The sequence below is a fragment of the Ambystoma mexicanum genome, chromosome 9, assembly GCF_040938575.1.
Source record: "Ambystoma mexicanum isolate Mex_15411 chromosome 9, UKY_AmexF1_1, whole genome shotgun sequence".
Taxonomy (NCBI): domain Eukaryota; kingdom Metazoa; phylum Chordata; class Amphibia; order Caudata; family Ambystomatidae; genus Ambystoma; species Ambystoma mexicanum.
In genome coordinates, this window is record NC_090931.1 from 1,148,808,248 (window position 1) to 1,148,828,105 (window position 19,858).

The window sequence follows — 19,858 nt, forward strand, 5'->3', positions numbered from 1 at the left end:
TCCTTTCTGGGATGGTGACTTCCTCTTTAATCTGAATTTCAACTGCATAAGGTAGCAATTGAGCTGACCTAAATGCTTTTTCTGAATCATCAAAGCCCATGGGATTATCCGCTAATTGGGACCAAGCTTTGAAGTTTATTAGTTCCAAACTAATGGCAAAGCGATTGAGAATGTCACTGCCTAAGTAAAAGGCGGCAGTGACGTCTCGCACGACCCAACAACGATGGACTATGCAATGGAGATTTTGAGCATACACCTGCTTGGCAGGAGATGTTTGGAATTAGGTGCTTCCAGGTCCATTTCCCATTTGTCTATCAGTTTAAATGTGGGAATGGCTGGATCTTTTGGGAGTTGGCGGAACATGGCTTCGCTGATGAAGCTCTTACCGTTGTTCACACACACTCGAGCGAGAACAGAGTCCTTCCCATCATTTAACTGAACAGGGATGAAGAACTGCTCTCCAATTTGCTGAATATCAGCCAGGCTCTGAGCTGATTTCTCATCTTCCTGGACTATATGAGTGGGAGTTTCTGATTGTGGATTAGTAAAGAATTTCAGAGTGTTTCCTTCCAGTGTGGAATACCACCTTAAACTGGAAGGAAGGTTGATTTTCAGAAATAGAGAGGACCCCCCATCACCAGTCTGTTGTCCTACTGCTATTACTGTCACGTCTGGAATTTGGTTGTTCTGGAAGTGAAATTCTACTTGGTCAGATTTTTGTTCAACCATGTGGCAGGTGCCATTTAAACTAACATGGTTGACACTCTGTTTTAATTTTATTGGTCGACTAGTCTGGGTCCAGAGGACCTTGTTTACGCAATCTATTAGGGGTGACAACCTTCTCAGGAGGTCATTCCCTAGTAAACAAGGGATGCCCTCTGGAGTCACTACTATGACCGGGTGTTTCACCTTGTGTCGCCCAATTTTGATGTCCAAATCTGCAGTCCCCACGACGGGAATTTCCTTCCCGTCAAAGTTCTGCAGTTGTCCAGGAAGAGAGGTGAGAGGAATACAGTAACTCTACCCCCTTCCTGCATTTAGTTCATGAAAGGCCCTTTTGGACAGAAGGGTAGCTTGGGATCCAGTGTCCACCAGTGCCAAAATTGTACCCTGCCCCTGTACTTGTACCGGGGCATAATATCTTCCCTCCTTCTCCTCAAGGGGGCACAGATAATGCACATTTTTGGACAACTGGTGGGCTAACTTTCTGGTTTTGGACATGGCGAGAGAAGAGATTTGGGCAGAATTCTGTGGAGATTCTTGGGAATCTGAAAGAAAAAGTTGGCAACTGGAGATCAGAGCCATTGTGGGTTCCCCTGGTTCCAGTTCTGGGCCGCCCTCCCCTTTTTGGAGGCAGTCACCAGGATGGGTTTGAACCAGGGGATTTCGGTATTGTGGGTTCTGGGATGAGATGATGGTCGGCGGTAGCTCAGTCTCCATATCTCCCCAGTCTGGATTGGAATCCCTTGGGACCCATTTTTCTTTGGGAGGAGTTCCCCCATCTCTAAAGGAGAAGATCCTTTTCCCAGGATCTTCTGAGGATCCCTCTCCCTCAAATTGGAAGACCTGTACCTCCTCCACAAAGTGGGTCTGTTTGGGTCCTTTGTTTCTCCTACCCCCCCTCTGCTCCTTGGGAGGCAGGCTTTCAGGGGCAGGAGATTTTGTTTCCAGTTCCGGGTTTTCCAGGGGCTGTTTACAAGTTTTGAAGGAAGCTTCCTCCAAGGCTTTACACCCCCCTTCCCCTTGTGCCTCCTCCCTGGGAACCGGTGGGTTATCGGGGTGCTGCCCCCGTCATTGTTCTGGAGCACCAGGTCCAGAGTTTGAGGCATTCTGCGGTGGCATGCTCATCTGAGGGTTCTGTTGAGCCCTCAGTATGTGACCCAGATCCCGTGCCATATTTTGGACCTGGCGCTCTAACTGTGAAACCCGCTCAGGCTGATACGGGGTCCTGTTTTCTCCCCTGCGCTGATCCCGGGAAGGGTGGCTATCCCTTCTCTGGTAATACCCTGGGTTGGGAAGATTTGGGTACCCCTCCACCCTTGGCCTCCCCTCTCCCGGATTAGGTTGTCTGGGCTCAGGGAATTGAGGAAAGAAGGATGGATGATTTTGGGGCTGGAAATTGGGTGGATACCTGGGGAAAAAGTTCTGCCCAGGATTTGGTGAATTTCTGCCCTCCTGGGGGACGTTAGGAGGGAAGTTCCCTGGGTCAGGTGCTTGGCTGGATCCCCCCCTTGGGCTGGAGGAGTCCACACATAACCCAGGATAGGTCGGTTTACCTTGTAGCGGGGGCTTACATAATCAGGGGAGATGAGTGACCCCATTTGTGGGACTACCTCCTCGACTCCCTGTCTGTGACTCGCCCGAGGGCCTTCTAGGCTGTGAATTATTTGGTGCAGGCAGGTTTTTAGCCCCCCCCATCTCCAAATCTAAAACGGGGGCAACCTTTACCTCCGCCACCTTGGCAGCAGCAGGGGTGCTGTTGGTTTTGGGGTTTTTCTGCGCATTATTTTTATTTTCGGTGGGCTTCTGCACCTCATAGATCCGTGTAGCCTGTTCAATGACCCAGTCTAAAGATCTTTTCTCATGAAAATCTCTCACGAGCTGTGTCATTATGTATTTGGATAAGGCATGGAAAAACGTATTGATAAATTCTCTGCTATCCGTGCGCACCCTTCTGGTGGTCTGCGCAAAAGCACGCTTTAATTCTTGCACAAACTCTTGTGGGGCCTGATCCTCCCCACATTGCAAATTGTAGGCTGCCTTGCAAGCCTCTTGAGGATTTCTGTGCACAGAAAAATGTTTCAAGATGGCCGCCCTGTATGTGGACCACCTTGAATGGTTTTGATCCTCCAGCCCTGCAAAGAAACTGGAGTATTCTGGTGAGAAGGTCCATTTGACGTACTGGATGCAGCTACTGCTGTCCTTCAAATGGAAAGTCTCCATCATTTTACTCATAGAACTCCAAGTGTTCCCAAACAGAATACTTGGCGTTCTTATGATAAGGCGTGATGACACTCCTTATTGCCTTTATTTGTTTCAATGGGTCCTTAAGCAAGGCCCTTTTTGTATTATTGGCCTTTTTGGTTCGGGTAACCCTGGTCCATTCATCCTCTGACTCAGAAGCACTGCTTCCAGAGGTGCCCGTCTGATCTTCCAGGTTTCCCGGGATTCTGCGAGCCTGGGAATGGCTGGCAGAATGTGGGGACCTGGTCTCCTGTGTCCTGTAATGCTCAGAGGAGTCTTCAGATCCCTCCTTGCTGCCAGGATTTGATGGGTACCCCCCCACTGACCTAACTGGGCAGAGGTTTTCAGGATGCCCTTAATGGGCCTACTCTCCTGGGGTTCCCCACAAAATGGCACTGTGCTTGGATGCCCATAACCGGATGCCCACCCATCCATTCCTGGGAGGTACTGGTCTATGAGCCCCATACTTCTAGCTGGATAGTAATCTGCCATCCCCGTGGCCCTGAGCTCATGTGCGCGAGGGGACATGGTGGTGGCAGAGTCCAGGGACTGGGAGAGATGAAGGCCTCTGGTACCAGGGCTCCTGAGGTTATGCTCAGGCGTTTCCCTTTCCCAGCAAACCTCGTCTCTATCAGCCCCTGCTCCCTGTTGCAATGCAAGAGCCTGCGCTTTCAGTTCTTCAGTTAAGGCCTTACTAGACTCTATCAGTCTCTCCTGCATGGCTACCTGTTGCTGGAGCCTATAATTGTGCTGACAGAGAGCCTCATTTTCTCTCTGTGCCTCCTGATTGGTCCTGGAATACTGGGCCAGTCTCTGCTGCAGGAGGGTTACCTCCTCAGTCCCATCCCAACTGGCCTGCTCCTTTCTTGCCAGAGCCTCCTCCACCCTCCTGGTGTGATCTAGCAAGCCCTGATGCTCTTTTTGGAGGTCACCCAGCCCCTGGGGGGCCAAGTGATTTTCTTCAATTTTTCTTTTTAAATGGCAGACTTCCTGGCCTAAGGTATCCCTTTCCTGACCAAGAGCCTGCATTTGTGACGCCAGGTCGTCCCTCTGCCTTTGAAAGGCACCAGCTTTCTGGCGTTCTTCATCAAACTCTGCCTGGGTATCCAGGTCTTTCAAAATCAATTTATTGCTTTCCTCTTTCTCTCTGTCTAGTTGGATTTGAAGGGTGGCTACCTGCTCTGTGCATGCCCTGTTGAAATTGATCTCTTGCTCCAGCTTTTTCTGGCTCTGCAGTAAGGAGTCCAGACTGTCTTGGTGCTCCTTCTGCAAAGCCAGAATTCTGGTATCCTGGTCCGTCTTTTCCTGTTGCAGTCTATCCATGTCCTCTTTTATTTTAATGATATACTGCCTACTATCATTTTCTGACTCCTGGCTCCTCTGCAGCCTCTGCTCAGAAGAGACCAGGTCAGATTAGGCCTTTTCTAACGCCATCTGTTGCCTACTTGCCAGATCTTGGCCTTCAGCACGTTTGTCCTTCATGGCTCCCATATATAGATACAAATATGCCGCTATCCTAACCATCTTGTCGTGTTCATCTTTAACTTTAGGAGCCATGTATAATTCACTCAGGGCGACATGTAATGGACCAATGTATAATTCACTCAGGGCCACATGTAATGGACCCTGATCTCTCCATTTATCTGACCCTGTTTCAGTGACCTGTTGCGCGATTGCCTGCAACCAGACCGTTTGGTCCTGATGAGTCCACTCACCTCTCACAAATAGCTTATGTAAGAAGTGCTCTCTGGCTATTTTCATATCTACCAAGGTCGTCATTCTGGAATTTGAGTTCCTTCCTGAATTACAGAAGTTTGTATTTTAGCTTGCAAAACAGACCGTTTCCTTAGAGCGTTACTTTGAGGGATGCTTTCACTGTGTAAAACAGCGTGGTGATCTAACCGGATATGTGTATCTGGTCAGTTGGCGCACTGTATTAATCTGCACAAGTGGTAAATCTAACCCAGAATGTCCCGGCTCCGAGCCCCCACTTTTGTAAGCGATATTCAATCAACACTACAGCTAAGTCAATGCCTAGTCTGGGATGCTGAGGAAAACCCTTATTGATGTATTTTTATGTCCAGTTCAGTACTCTGGATGACAAACCTTGTATAACACCCCCCTCTTAGAATCCCCCTGACGCCACTGAGCCAAGAAGTAGGTTTGTTTTGCAAATTTAAAAGGTTTATTTGGACAATTCAACAATATATATCTATCACACTTTATTAATAAATTGATAACTGAGTGATAACTGATATCACACTTCAGAATATGACCGTGATCAACAGTGGATAATGTTACAGGGGTACACTGATTTGGTTACTTAGGAGTAGTGTAGAGGATGAGGTAGCTGAAAATGCTTGATGGTTTCAAGGAAATGCAAGGTGGAATAAAATGCAGTACAGAAATAACTTGTTATGATTTTAGCAAAAGGTAATATGATCACTTTTTCTTTTGACAATTCACTCCCCCCCTATGCAATACAAGGAATGGAAGGAGAGCACACAGTCTTCAAGAATCCCAACAAATCACACTTTATAATGCAATGCACAGTTCCAGTTCCCCCAGCAAGCTTAGAGAAAACAGGGATGAGTTTTAAACACAGGCGAATTACTTTAATGTGGTTTGCAAGGAAGTGAAAAGGTGCTAAAATTGCTTTTAATTCCCTCTAGAGGTTCAGGGTGAGTGAGAGATGCTTGTGGGTATTAGTTCAGGCTCACTTTAGCAATGTTCTATGAGTTATTACCAGGTTGCAAACGGATTTTAACAAAGGAAAGAATGGAGCTGCTATTTTGACAAGTGGAGAAATTGAGCCAAATCGCAAATCGCGGTAAATTTCGCGAGTGCGTAAATCGCGATTGCGGAAAACGCATAGGGAGTAGGAAGTCGTTTCTAGGTTTGTTGCAAAGCCTAGAATCACAGCTTTAAAATGAAAGTTAAACCACGTTCCTAGGAAACGGTTCCGGAGATACAGACGATTTAATAAAGGTAGATTTTCGGATTTAAAGTAAAACTCAAAATGCCAGGTGACAGCTTGCAGCTTCAGAATTGACAGGTGACAGTTGTGCAGCTTTACAAATGACAGATGACACGATTTCTAGGAGGCTGTTGTAATTAGGTTTAAATAGTTTGGATTAGATTATTTTAACTAAGAGATTGGTTCTGCACAGTTCTGCTAGGTACTCACAATATAAATTTGAAATAGGCCTCGTCACGGATCTGGTCAACACGTCCGGCGGCGGTTCTCTCTGCTCAGCGGGTCAATGAGGCACCGGTTCTGCTCACAGCGATCCGGATCTCTGGTTCTGCTCACAGTGGTCTGGGTCAGCTCTCTGGATACAGCGGCCTGTGATTCTCTGGATCTCTGGTCTGGTCTCTGGCAATTGTTCTTGGCAAAGAATTCAAACAGCTCGCCCGGCTGTGGAATAGTTTGCAGATGATTTTAAGGATGCTGAGGCCTGCTGAGAAGAGTTCTCAGTTTGTGGGTTTAGGCCCTTGCTTTAAGTTCTGAAGTAAAGTTCTGGTCTTTGGAGATTGATGGATGTGAAGTCTGGAGTCTCCCGGCAGAGCGTCCCGCAGAAAATGGAATTGAATGTTCCCACCTGTCCCAGCAGTATCTTTTTATGTGTTTTAAAAGTGGATGGAGAGGCTACCATCACTAAGCCTGCCCCTCTCTTGATTTGATAGGTCAATAGATTTGTTGGTCCCTGATTTGGGAAGGGATAGTGTGTCAGAGTGATGTCATTTTTATGACCTGCAGAAATGACACTCCCCTGGTCAATGTGCACACAAATCTATTCCTGATCCAAATACATATTTCCCAGGTATACAGTTATTTGACATCACATACACACATCATATATTACTAAAGATAGTCCCTGTCCCGACTCTGGCGTTTCTAGCAGCTCGCATTCAAAAAGGGCAACTTTTTTTCGATTTTAGTGGGTTTTGCAATATGGGATTTTCCTCAAAATTTATACAAAGGTACATTTCCCTTCCACATATATCCCAGTAACTTTCCATGTCTCTAGCTTAAATACATTGTCTACAATATTCATAATTAGCTGCGTTTTGCCCCAGAACATGGTACAAATTGGAGTTTGGACTCAAATCGTGAGGGCATTTTTCAAACTAAGACTCTCAAAGTTGTACATTCCTGTCATTTGGTTACAATAAGTTATAACTGTTTCTATAAAATATATATTTGGTGCAATTCAACTCCCCAAAGTGTTTGGGTCCGCCTCCAGAAGTCTGGGTGGGTCAGTGATCACATGTCTCTCCTTGCTGGCAGAGGGCTGTTGACAGGAAACACTCAAAATTAACATACCCCATTCAACTGAAAGAACCTTTTGTGTGGGCTCCAGCAGGCTGCCTGGAAGTCTCTCCTCAATCAATCAACAGGATCATGTGATATCCTGCCTCCTGGTGTGGGAATCTCTGAGGTGTTAAGAGTTCTCAGCCTCTTGGCCTCTGGGAACAGCAGGTGGCTAAGATTTTTTAATTAACCAACAGGCCTTTGAAGTCCAGTTGACTCAGGTCCCTTTGTCAGCCAGTTCTCCTGTCAGAGTTTAGACCGCTAGCGCTGCCTTGGGGAATTTGTTGGTACTGCATCCATTTTTGAGTTGTCTTGAATTACTGCATTTCAATAGAGTGGTCTTTTGCTTGATAGTATAGGACCCTTGCTTAACATTGTTTTGATGGCATCCTTACAGTAGAGTGGTGATGTGGAACCCCCCACAAGAAGGTTGTATCTTTGGAGTGGTCGTGTGCCAACTGCGCAGTTCTCCCGAATTCTGGCGTGAATGTGGGCGGTGACAGCTCATCCCCACATCCACCCAGTCTATTGTTTTAGTTTGTTCTGGGATAGAATAATGGGCGGCGACAGCTCATCCCCACATTTGCCCAGTCTAAGGATTCAACATGGGTCAAAACCCTTGACAGGAGAACCATCTCCGGTGTGGAAACTCCTCAAGACCTTCCTCTTTGCTTCTGCCGTTGCTCTTCCTCTCCGCTGCTGATCTGTCTGCTTCGGCTCTGTGCATCTGGCTACTCTCTGATTTCGGGCACAGGTCCATGGCCACCCAGCCACACCTCCCCACTGCCTCCTGACAACCCTTTGCACTTGGGTCTGTATCTGTAAATCTACAGTACCCTTACCTGCACTTACCAGTCATCACTTGTATGTGCTATAAACCCCACACGTGTTACCCTGCTGGCTGCACTACCAGTTGTTGTTGTTTGTATCCCTTGCTCAGCACTTTCCAGCTCTCCCCTCTCCCTTGCATTTTCCCCCTCCCTTCTCCCCTGCACTTGCACGTTCTGAATGTCACAGGGACTAGCAAGATCGTTGTTTTTGTCCTCCCGTGTTCCCCTCCCTTGCCTCCTCGCAATATGAAACACCTCTGTATGAGCACAATACAAATAAAATATCAATTTAACTTTGTATTGATTATGTTTCAAGGATACAGTGTAGGTGGTGGGAAAATGAACATCAGCAATGCATTTTGTAAATATTCAAGTTTCTATTAGTTAGAAAACATGACATTTGCAATTATTTTTCATGAGGGGCATCCATTCACTGTGGAAATTTCACAACACTGGTGCATACAGAAATATATTGGCTTGTTTGTAATGACTCTATGGTCATACACCAAGCTAGATTGCCAAAAGGTTTAAAGAATGCTTACTTAATGTTGTTTGAAACATAGTTTTAAAATATATATTACATGGCCACGTAGTGGCCATGTAATTATGGTTAAGTTGCTGTTTCCATAGGAAGAGCCCTTTTTGGGTGTCTTATAACTTCGCTCCCCCTGGACGAATTCTGGCTGCAGGTTATTTTGGGGAGGTTTGCAATGTTCAGTTGAACCTGGGACATATAGTCGCTCGCAGCTTCGTTGGCCTTTTTTTAAATTATGACTTGCATAGAGATCAGACAACTTTGTTTGACAATTGATTAATATATCATTCTGTTTGTCTTGTGACTTGTGTTTAAGATCCAGACTCTCAAACAGCTTGAAAAGCTATGAGATTGCCAGGTTCATTGCATGCAATGTGGTCTCTATTAAAATGGAAGAAGAGGTATTAGAGTGCGGAGATTAGACACGAGGAGAATGCAACGTAGGTTGTCTGGGAGTTGGCGCTACATACGACGTGGCCAGAATGGATGCATTCTCAGAATAAATGATCGAGACCTCGGGCAAATGCAACGTCGTCTCCCTCTCATCGCCGTCAGCGCCTTCAACGCCTCACGCTGAAGGAAGAGTTGGAATCTAACTCTATAAGGGCATGAGCGTGTGGTGAAGCCTGTTGTTTTGTTGCGAAAATATCGGGGAAAGGTAATTCGGGTGGGGCTGTCAAAGAAGTAATTGTATTAGAGTTTGTGTTTGATATTACAAATGTTGGACCCATAACTAAAGCATTTAGTTTAGGGACCACCTGAATATTATTATTAGCCCCATTCTCTTCAAACACTATTTGTTTTGTGAGTAAGGGGAATTCACAACTTTTGATCAAAGTATTATCTGAAACGGTTGCTGAATTTGCATGAGCCACCGCACGGGCATGTTTAGAAAAATCAAAACGCAAGTCAGGCGCAACAGACGATGTATCAAAACAACATTTGTTGAATGTTTCCAGAATGGACCACTCGTTTAGATGAAGTATCCATTCTGTTTTGAGAATGCACGACAGCGCGCATTCGTGGCGTGCGGTCCATCTGTTTTTGTTTGGGGTAAAATGGCGCAGGACTTGCACTGTCCAGCATGTCAGATTTTAAAATGTACAAGCCAAACTGCATAGCTTAAACATGGAAAAAATAGAAATAACTAGGTATTGAAGGCGGATATCACTGGCTTATATTAATATAAAAAATTAAATTTAAATTGTGTTCTCTGGGGCACACTCCCTTCAACTAGCGACCAGCATGTGATACCTAATTCTACTGGGTCACATAACACATTGACACAGTCAAGGCTAATACTTATAAAAACATATAAAGATCAAAAGCTATATGACTGCAGTCTTCTTGGCCACCAATCGTAAACCGTTATGCAGTAAAGCAATATCAAAGAGATATATTATGCTGTGCTGTGGCCGTGCGCGAGCAGCAAACAGCTAACAGCACCTTAAGAAGCAACTTCTGAAGCAAGCTCGTGAAGCGCACGCTGAAGCGCGTGCACCTGGATAATGTAAACTGGCCCTGAATTGAGGCGGGCTCACAGGCAAACTCACAAGGTTGCCGCCCTGTAACAAATAGAGATCAGAGGCAATGTTAGCTAACTCTAACAGAAAATTACTAATACCAAGTCCACAAAGTTTGTTGATAGTAATTATTGTGTCATACCACAGAGTACCACAGGTCCACACACGGTAGCAAGCAGCAGATAGCAAATAATTGGTAGGTTCAGACGTCTCGAGCAGCGGGTCCCACCAACTAACAGCACCTTAAGAAGCAACTTCTGAAGCAAGCTTTTGAAGCGCGCTGAAGCATGTGCACCTGGATAATGTAGAATGGCCCTGAATGGAGGCGGGCTCACAGGCGAGCTCACAAGTTTGCCGCCCACAGAGTCCCACAGGTCCACACACGGTAGCAGGCAGCAGATAGCAAATAATTGGTGGGTTCAGACGTCTCGAACAGCCGTTTCCACCAGCTAACAGCACCTTAAGAAGCAACTTCTGAAGCAGGCTTGTGCAGTTATTTCATCCATACTATACGGTAGATACCCCCTTTCTTTCGACATACTGTTCATTTATACAATTGTTAAAAAAAAATGTTAACCTGTCATATAGATATATTTGTAGAAAGTGAGATATTATATAATTTGCATATATATATATTTAGTATTGGGAGTTTAAAGGTTTTATTTTATTGAGTACCAGTATAAACAATAAGAATCTGAGTAAATATGATCTATCAATTGCATGACATAACATTTCAGATCATTAAAATATATTCTGTATTGTAACAACTAAGAACAAATACAGCACAAAATTAACTTTGAAGATATTTTGCAACATAATAACTAAGAACAGAACTATCATGAATTCATTTACATATGCATACATTATTCAGATTGAATGGGAGGAGAAGAGGGATAATAGGGAGCATGGAAAACGGGAGGAGAGAGAAAAAGAAAAAAAGGTGGAAGAAGTTATATCTCAGATGGGTGATATGATAAAGCAAAAGAGCCATACAACTGTAGATAGAATTAGCAATACAGGTAAGCTTAAACATTTGAATTGTTTAAATAATCAATAAAAAGGTGCCATCTTCTATCATGTCTAGAGGCGAGAGAGGGTGAGTTAGCGGTACACTTCTCCAATCTCTGGCCCTGACATATATCATTTCACCAACCTTTTATGGAGATTTGGGTGAAATAGTTCCAGTTTAATGTAATTAAGCATAATGCCAGAAGTATAAACAGGTCAAAGATAACAAAGGATGGCCTAATCTTGCCCTTTTTGAGAGGCTACCAGGTAGGATATTAGCTAAGGGAAAAGAAATGTTAAAGATCCATCGAAGAAAATTCCAAACTTGGTTCCAAAACATATTTACAAAAGGACAATCAAAAAACATATGTCTAAAGGACCCAGAGGTTGAATGACAACACCAGCATAGATCACTATCTGCATATTTTTCTAATAATAAACTTCTTGGGGTGATAAATGCATGAAAAAGTAAAGGGTCTGAGTTAGGTTCGCCGATGTGGATATAATTTTAGTCTTGGAACAAATCATGGACCAAAATTCATCCTCAAAGTGAATTCCACAGTCTTCCTACCATTGCAATTCAGATGCCCATTCATTATTGGGAATATTCTTTCTGACCTTTTAACCTTGTAGAGGTTGGATGCTTTGATTGCATCAGGGGATTCTGACATGCATTCTAGCAGGGTTTACAAGTAGTTGCTGGTTATCGTTCCTACGACTAGCATCTAAACATGCATTAATTAAATTCAAATATTGACTGAAAGGAAATGTTGGCAATAAGGAATTGTTTTTAAAAATGTTCTGCAGAGAGGATATTGCCATCGATAATTATTTGATCAATTAATGTCATTGCTTCACTAATCGAGATTTTGGTGAAAATATATGTCTATCATTTATGGATATAAACCTATTGCACCAAATAAAGGGAGAGAGGGCCTTGGTCGGCTTATTGCTTTGATGAAACCGAAAGTCCCTCAAGTAAGAAGTAGTGAGACAGATTGTTTTAGAGAAACCCATTTGGATCCATTGAAAATATATATTGTATCTTTGAAATGAAACGGTGAGACAAGACACTTTTCAACAATTTACCAAGTAGGTGGGTTTATGACTTCAATGACAGGGATCCCATTTCTGTCTTGTTGGAGATCAAAGGCTCTATGATAGTTTTCCAAATTCGGGAAATTGACACCACAATTGACAAATGGATATCATACTTTGCTAGCAGCAATTCTTTTCTTTTTCTTGGATCCCCATAAAACATGTATAAGTATTTTATCAATTGATTTTTAAAAAGGAGGTTGGCAAAGTAATGTGAAGCATTTGTAAGTAGTATAAAATCACAGGTGTGAGCATAATTTTAATGTCCTCTAATCTTCCGTACCAAGACAGGTATAAGGAGGACCATGTGGTTACAAATTCATTTATGATATGATATGATATGGCAGTTGTAACGCGCCCATACACCAGTGTTTCAAGGCGTGACGAGGCAGGGAGGGGGGTAACAAGGGGAAGACAGACAACGATCCTACTAGGCCAGGTGTCATTCAGATCGCGCACGTGCATTGGTGGAGGGAAAGGGAAAAGTGCAAAGGGAAAGGGAGGGGGGAAAGTGCAGTACAGGGTAAGTAGAACAACAAATAAATACTAGGGCCAGCTAGTGGCAAGTGCAAGGTAAGTGCAGACAAGTGTTGGGAAGGGGGGCTGTAGGGATACAGAGGCAGTCCTGCAGTGCAGGGGTTGCCAGGGAGGCAGTGCAAGTGGACAGTGGCTGGGCCAAGGACTGAGATCGGTGACAGTGGCCCAGTTGCTGATTCAGTGCAGTTTCAGGCAAGAATTTAGCAGGGGAGAGGGGGAGAGAAAGCAGAAGCAAAGAGGAAGGTTTTGAGGTGCTTCCGAGACCGGAGATGGTTCTCCTCAAGTTTCAGGGAGGCAGGAAGGCTGTTCCCGAGGGAGGCCCCTGCCGCGGAGAGAGATCTACCCCCAACTCATTGCTTGAGAAGCGGCTGACCCTGAGGGAGTTAGAGACGGATGAGCGAAGAGCTTGAGAAGGAAGATATTTAGGAAGAGAGAGTTGAAGATATTTATGATATGATATGGCATTTATAACACCTGTGTTTAGCTTTGATTGTACTTTTTGTAGGTTGATTTTAATCATTTGAGGAAGTGAAGAGGCAATTGAAAGACCTAGATAACCAATAGTCACAGGATTCCAGCTAAGGCCTAAAGGGACCAAATCTTCTTTAACACAGTAGGGATTAAGTGAAAGTATTTCTGATGTATCCTTGTTCAAACTGTACCCCAATAATTGAGAGAAAACATGTATTTAATCTAGTAAGTGAGGAAGTGTTGTGGTCGGATTATCATGGAAGATTAATATGTCGTCCGTATAAGCAGCTAACTTAAATTCAGATCCCCAACATCTACTACCATCAATATCTTTATTGGTTCATATTAATGAAAAGCGGTTCCAGGGCCAGTACAACTAAAATAGGTGAAAGGGGACATTCTTGTCTAGTACCCCTTTGGAGGGAAAATCTAGGAGACAATTGATTATTAACAAAAATTGAGGTTTTTCGGTCAGAGAATAAACATTTAACTAACTTAATATAACTATCCCGAATGCCATGCCATTTAAAGGCTTGCAATAAAAAATCCCATTCAACGCGGTCAAAGGCTTTTCGACATCTAGTGCAATTGCCATATAGGGTTTTTTCAGGTGATTCTTCTTATGTGTGTAATGCAAAAGGTTCATAAACAGTCCAGAGTTTGCTGAAATAATTCTGCCTTTGAAAAATCCTACTTGATCGGGATTCATTAATAATACATAAAAGATTCTATTCTAACGGCCAAAATCTTTGCAAAGAACTTATAATCAGAGTTAATTAACAAAGTGTGTCTATAGTTCTTGAGTAATTCAATAGCTTTATTGTGTTTGGGAAATAGTTTCGTAAAGGAGCCTAGTAACTTATCTGCTGTAGGGAAAAATGTATAAAGTGATTCTAGCTTAGGTGAAAGGGTAGAAGAGAAATGTGCAAACAAGTCCATAGAAAACCCATCAGGTTCAGGGACTTTTCCTTTTTTAAGATCTTTTATGGCCTCAGTGATTTCATGTATATGAATATTGCAATATAGGCTACTTAAATCAATATTTGCAGGGTGCTTGTGTTTCAAATGATCAAAGAGTTGGTATGGTCAGAAGCATATACATTTTCATGGAACTTAGTGAAAACACCCAGGATATCTGCATCACAGTTTACTATTTTGCCTGAGTAATTTTTAATAGCAAATATACTGGATCTTTCCTTTTTGATCTTAAGACATAAAGCCCAAGCTTTACCAGCTTTATTGGATGATTAATATATTTTGGATTTAAATTTCAGCACCACATCACAAGCTAGTTCTGTTTTTTTTGTTGTTAAAAGAGAAACAAAGAGATAGGATCACTTTCTATAGCATTGTGTCTTTTCACTAGAGCTCATAAATCATAATATATGGCATCTAAATCTTTCCTGGCCTCTTTCTTCCTTTTAGCTACAAATGAGAGGATATGTCCCCTTAGGGCAGCCTTATAGGCATCCCATTAATTGGCGGGAGAGGTGTCATCATCTTTGTTAATATAAAAAAAGAAGTTTGAAATTCAAGGAAAGATTTTTGAAAGTTGCCATCCTGAAGTAGTGAATTGTTAAATCTCCTTCTGCTCATGTGATTTTTAATGCATCCCAATTCTAAATTAGTAACTACAGAATTGTCTGATATTAGTGAGCATTCAATGGTGGAGTCAATTATTGCACTTGCTAATGATTTGGGAACACAAATGAAATCAATGCATGAGAGTGAGTTATGTGGGAAGGATTGAAAGGTGAAGTCCAGATCAGTAGGATGTGAGAGGCTCAATGTGTCAGCAACTCCAATATCTGCTAAACATTTTCTAAATTTGGTATGTGATTTGCTACATTTGAATTATCATGGCAATCCTCTATCAAGAAAAGGCTCAATAACATAATTAAAATTTCCACATATTGTCAAATTGGGAAGGGCTGATTGTAAAATCATTTGTTTCATATCCCTCCAACACCTGTGATGAAGGTTAGTGGGCCCATAAACATTAAGAATTGAGGAAATATGAGAGTTATTTGATAATTTACCTAAACCCATCCACAATCCACCATGAGTATCTATTACTTATCTAGGACATGATAGTTAGTACTCTTTTTGATTAGGAAAGCCACTCCATTATGTTTGCCATCTGTCTGACTGGCTAATGCCTACTCAAAATTACTTTCATTTCATGGATTCCTGCGATGATAGATGGCTTGATGGTTATCCATATATTCCCACCCAGTAAATATGAGAAAATGGGATAGAGCAAAAATAAAAGGCTAAAAAAAGTTGCAATACCAAATACCACAAGGGGGTGTAGGCACATCCCACAGAGGGCAAAACAGCAAACAGAAACCAGAGAGAGAGTCTGCTCCAGAAGGTCCTTAAATTGGCAATTCCAGATGGATAATTATTCCAAGGAATTCCTCTCAAAGTAAGTAATGAAGCAGCAACCGGTGAAGTAAGAAGGATAATTATGTGTGACTGATATTTCCTGTATCCATCGCTTCCATCTTTTGCAGTTTTATGTAGTTCTTTAAATTGGCTGCAAATGTCTTACCATTAAAGGTGACCTAGAAAGTTCTTGGGTGGATCAAACCATATCTAGCATTTAGCTGCTTTATCACAATGGAATATGAGAGTAGGTATTTTCTCCACTAGGTTATGATTTTGGACACATCTTGTGAAATAAAGCTCCTGTTACCATTTCAGATTAGATGATCCATCATTTTAGCATTCAAGGAGCAAGATATTTATTGTTCTTCATGCGTTTTTCTTATATGATTCTGTCCTTTTAGGTTCAATCCTATGCGCCCTTTGAATATTAAGTGCAATGGGCGGCTGCAAGATCAAAATGTTTGGAAGGTTTGTTTTAAGAAAGAGAGCTATATCCCCCCCTTCCACTCCTGAAAGCAAAGACACGCAGGATATTCCTATGATTTCTAGTCTCCAAATCTTAATTTTCTTTCTGAACTGTATGAATGGGTTGTTTCATATGAGTAAGTATGGTAGTAACATCTTCAGCTACGTTCACTCTATTTTCTACTTCTTCAGTTCTGTTGTCAAAGTTCACCCATCTTTCATCTAATTGTTGGAGTTTAGTGTTAGCGGTCTCCATAACATTTTTGAGTGCTCAAATCCCAAGTTAAATAGCTTCCATATTTGATTTCTAAATTATTTGAGCAGGGGGACAGGAGTCACTTTTGGGCCTTTCTAAGGTGGGCGTTGCTGTTTCTTTATTAGCAGAGCCTTTTGTTTGACTTTTTTCGTGAAGACATCTTGAGATGTAGTTCAGGGCAGCAAAGGGGTCTTTAAATTACACCAGGAATGTCATAGTTTGTTCATCTCCAGTTATATTTACGTGTTCAGGTCACCAGAGCTTATCATACCAGGGTATTTGGGTCCAGTAATTTGCAGAGGATCAGCATTAACTCAACTTGAATAGAGGATGTGCAAGGCATAGAAAAGCACATTCATCACGTTCATCGCAGAAGACCAGTTGGCCACCTACTTTATATGATAACACTGGGAGAGTTTTCTTATAGAATATTCATTTATTCGTTGGATATTCATTTATCCAAATAATCAGTTGTGCCATAACAGTTCCTGGATATAATTGATTGAAGCCTTAAGCTGGTAAATTGTCACTTATTTCATGTTTTAAAAAGTCTGGTGGCAGTTTTAGGAGCTATTTCCACATAAGATGATAATATCCCTGTTCATAAATCAAAAGTACCTCAAGTGCTTAATTGTTGTAAAAAAAAAGCTGTTATTCCTGTAACAGACTGTATTGTGGAGAATTTCTGTTTACCAGGCAAAGAGCAGTGATGTGCGTCATAGCGTCATCGACAGGAAATGCGGTGTCTCTAACTGCTGGGGACTGGTGCCTCAGGCCGCCTCTCCTCCTCCCTCAAAACTGTGAGCTGGCGCTGCGAAAACATTACAATATTCTAGAGGACCAGGACTCCAGTGCATATGATATGAGGAGGAAAGGTATTTATTAAAGTCATAGTCCCTCCAAACTTGAAATATTAACACGGAAGCAGCAGCTATGATTTAAGCTGCCATACGGTACCACGATTGACCACGGCCCCCGCGTACCGTTAAATATTTTGAAGAAGTGAATAGAGGCTTTTTTCTCTCCAATGCAAAGTCTCTTTCCCACTGTAGCATTATTAATAAACACAACTGTTATTGGTTGTGTACTAGGAGTACATTCAGTACCATTATGGAAGAAAAAAAAATCACTATTCTTTATTGTGAAATACATTTATTCTGTTTCAGAATTACATCTTGTAAATAGAATATATATATGTACAATGCCTGCCCATAGGAAGGTGAGCAGGGATCTTTTAACCTCTGCATGCAAGGATGCCCAAATTGTAACAGGAAGAGCCTGAAATAGGGAAAGGAGGTGCAGGAGGACATTCATTTCTTTTTAAAGTTAACCAGACCACCCATGATGTTGTTAGCCTCAACCTCCTTTGCAGACCTTTTTTTAATCACATCCCAGAGGGGGGAAAATCGGACTCAGTTTGTCAAGATCTGCTGTGATATATACTCCCCCAAGTATTTAACCACCCCTTCTTGGATCTGTATGCCTCATCCCTATATACAGTGAAGTGAAAGGGGGTGGCGTGAGCTACACCATTCAACGCATCACCACTGTTTTGCTGATGTTAACCTTGAAACCTGGTCATTATCTGCCATTGTCTGCAAAAAAGCAATGACTGAGGTATTTGGTGAACTCTGGATGCCAAAATGTCATCAGCATACAGTACCAGCTTGTACTCTATAGCACCCCTTGTCAGGCCACAAATCTATTCCTTCAAGCGTATGGCTACCTCTAGGGGTTGCAGTGAAAATGCAAAGATAAGCAGCAACAGGGGGCACCCCTGACACATGCCACAACTACGCTTGAATTCATGGGAGGCAACACCATTCACCACCATCTTTGCCCATGCATGGCGGTAGAGACACATTGCTCCTGCAATCCACCTAAAGTATACTCCCAATTTTGCAAGGGTCAACCGCAGAAATCTCAACTCCACCCTGTCAAACACCATTTCGATGTCTACCGACAGCAGGACTATGTCCTCCCCACCAACACCGGTCCCTGCAATCAAATCCAAGGTCTTACAAATGTTATCTGACCCCTGTCTATCTCTAACAAAGCCAACCTGATCTTTGTGGATTAACATGGAAGTACTAAATTCAACTGCCTTGCCAGGAGACTGGCATAGATCTTTGCATCTGTATTATTCCACGAGATTGTTCTGTAAGACCCACACTCCTATGCATCCTTACCCTTCTTAGGGATGACTACTATCTGGGCCTGAGTGAAAGAGGCCTGAGCGACCCCCGCCGTTGAGGATGGCGTTAAAAAGCTTGGTCAGGAATGGTATCGGTAAGGGGCCATGGGCTAACCCAGATCGCAATCCTGAGATTGCACTACATACTTCCTCCCTTGATATGGGGGTGTCTGGGGCCTCCTGCTCCTCTGGGCTCATCCCTTGTAGTTGGAGAGAGTCCAGATAAGTGCACATCTCTCTCTCCTCCATGTGGTCCTCGGAGGTGTACAACTGACAATAAACATCACCAAACCGGGATGCACTCTCAACTGGGTTGGCCATTATTTCCCCCTGTACCCTCTTAATTTTAAAAACTGCCCTCTGGTGCCTCAGACGGAATGCCAGCATTGTGTGAGCCTTGTACCCCTTCTCAAAGAATATCTGCATTACAAAGTGGAGTGTCACAATTGCTTTATTCTTGCCATGCATCTCCCACTTTTTGTCTTGATTCCTTTATTTCCTGTGACAGGTCCACCGAATGCCCCCCTCCCCAATGGTGCACAACTCTTCCTCCTTACCTTTGTCTGTTCTTTCAACTTGGTCGCAAGCAAAGTCCTTTCCCTATGTTTGACTACCCCCGCCTTAGCCGCCTCGCACACTATGTGAAGCGGGGAGTGCCCTTTATCATTGCGCTGAACAAAATCTTCCACCTCCACCCAGAAAAAACCTCTAAATACCCTACCATGGAAGAGGGTGTCATTGCAGACCCAGCATCTATGTGTTGGCAGTCCTGGCCCCATGTCCAGTGTCACCATGCACATATGATGAATCTACCACCCCACCACCTGGATTTCTAACCTAATCATGGCTCTTAAGCTCAGAACCAGACAGAAATCACTAGAAAAACAAGATGCCATTGAAAATAGAACACACCACAACAAGCGTGCATGGAATGAAGAGGCCTGGGGAGGGAGCCCAGGATATACCCACTCCCAATCTAATCCCCCAAATCCTAAGGGACATGCACCCTAGCTGCAGACGAGGGAGCATTAAAAAATAGCAGGCACCCCAGGAGGACAGGGAGCACCTGCAAATCTGAGGGAGGGTACCCCGCACTTGGAGCACAGGGAGGCAATGACAGGCACACCATTGGAAAACCTAAGAGCATACCCACTACCATAACCATCTCGACCCAACGGTGGTAGGGGGCCTGCACCACCTCCCCGCCCACAAACCACTAGAAAGTTACAAAGACATGCCACAACTGTGCGCAGAACCCAGCTAGTGACCCA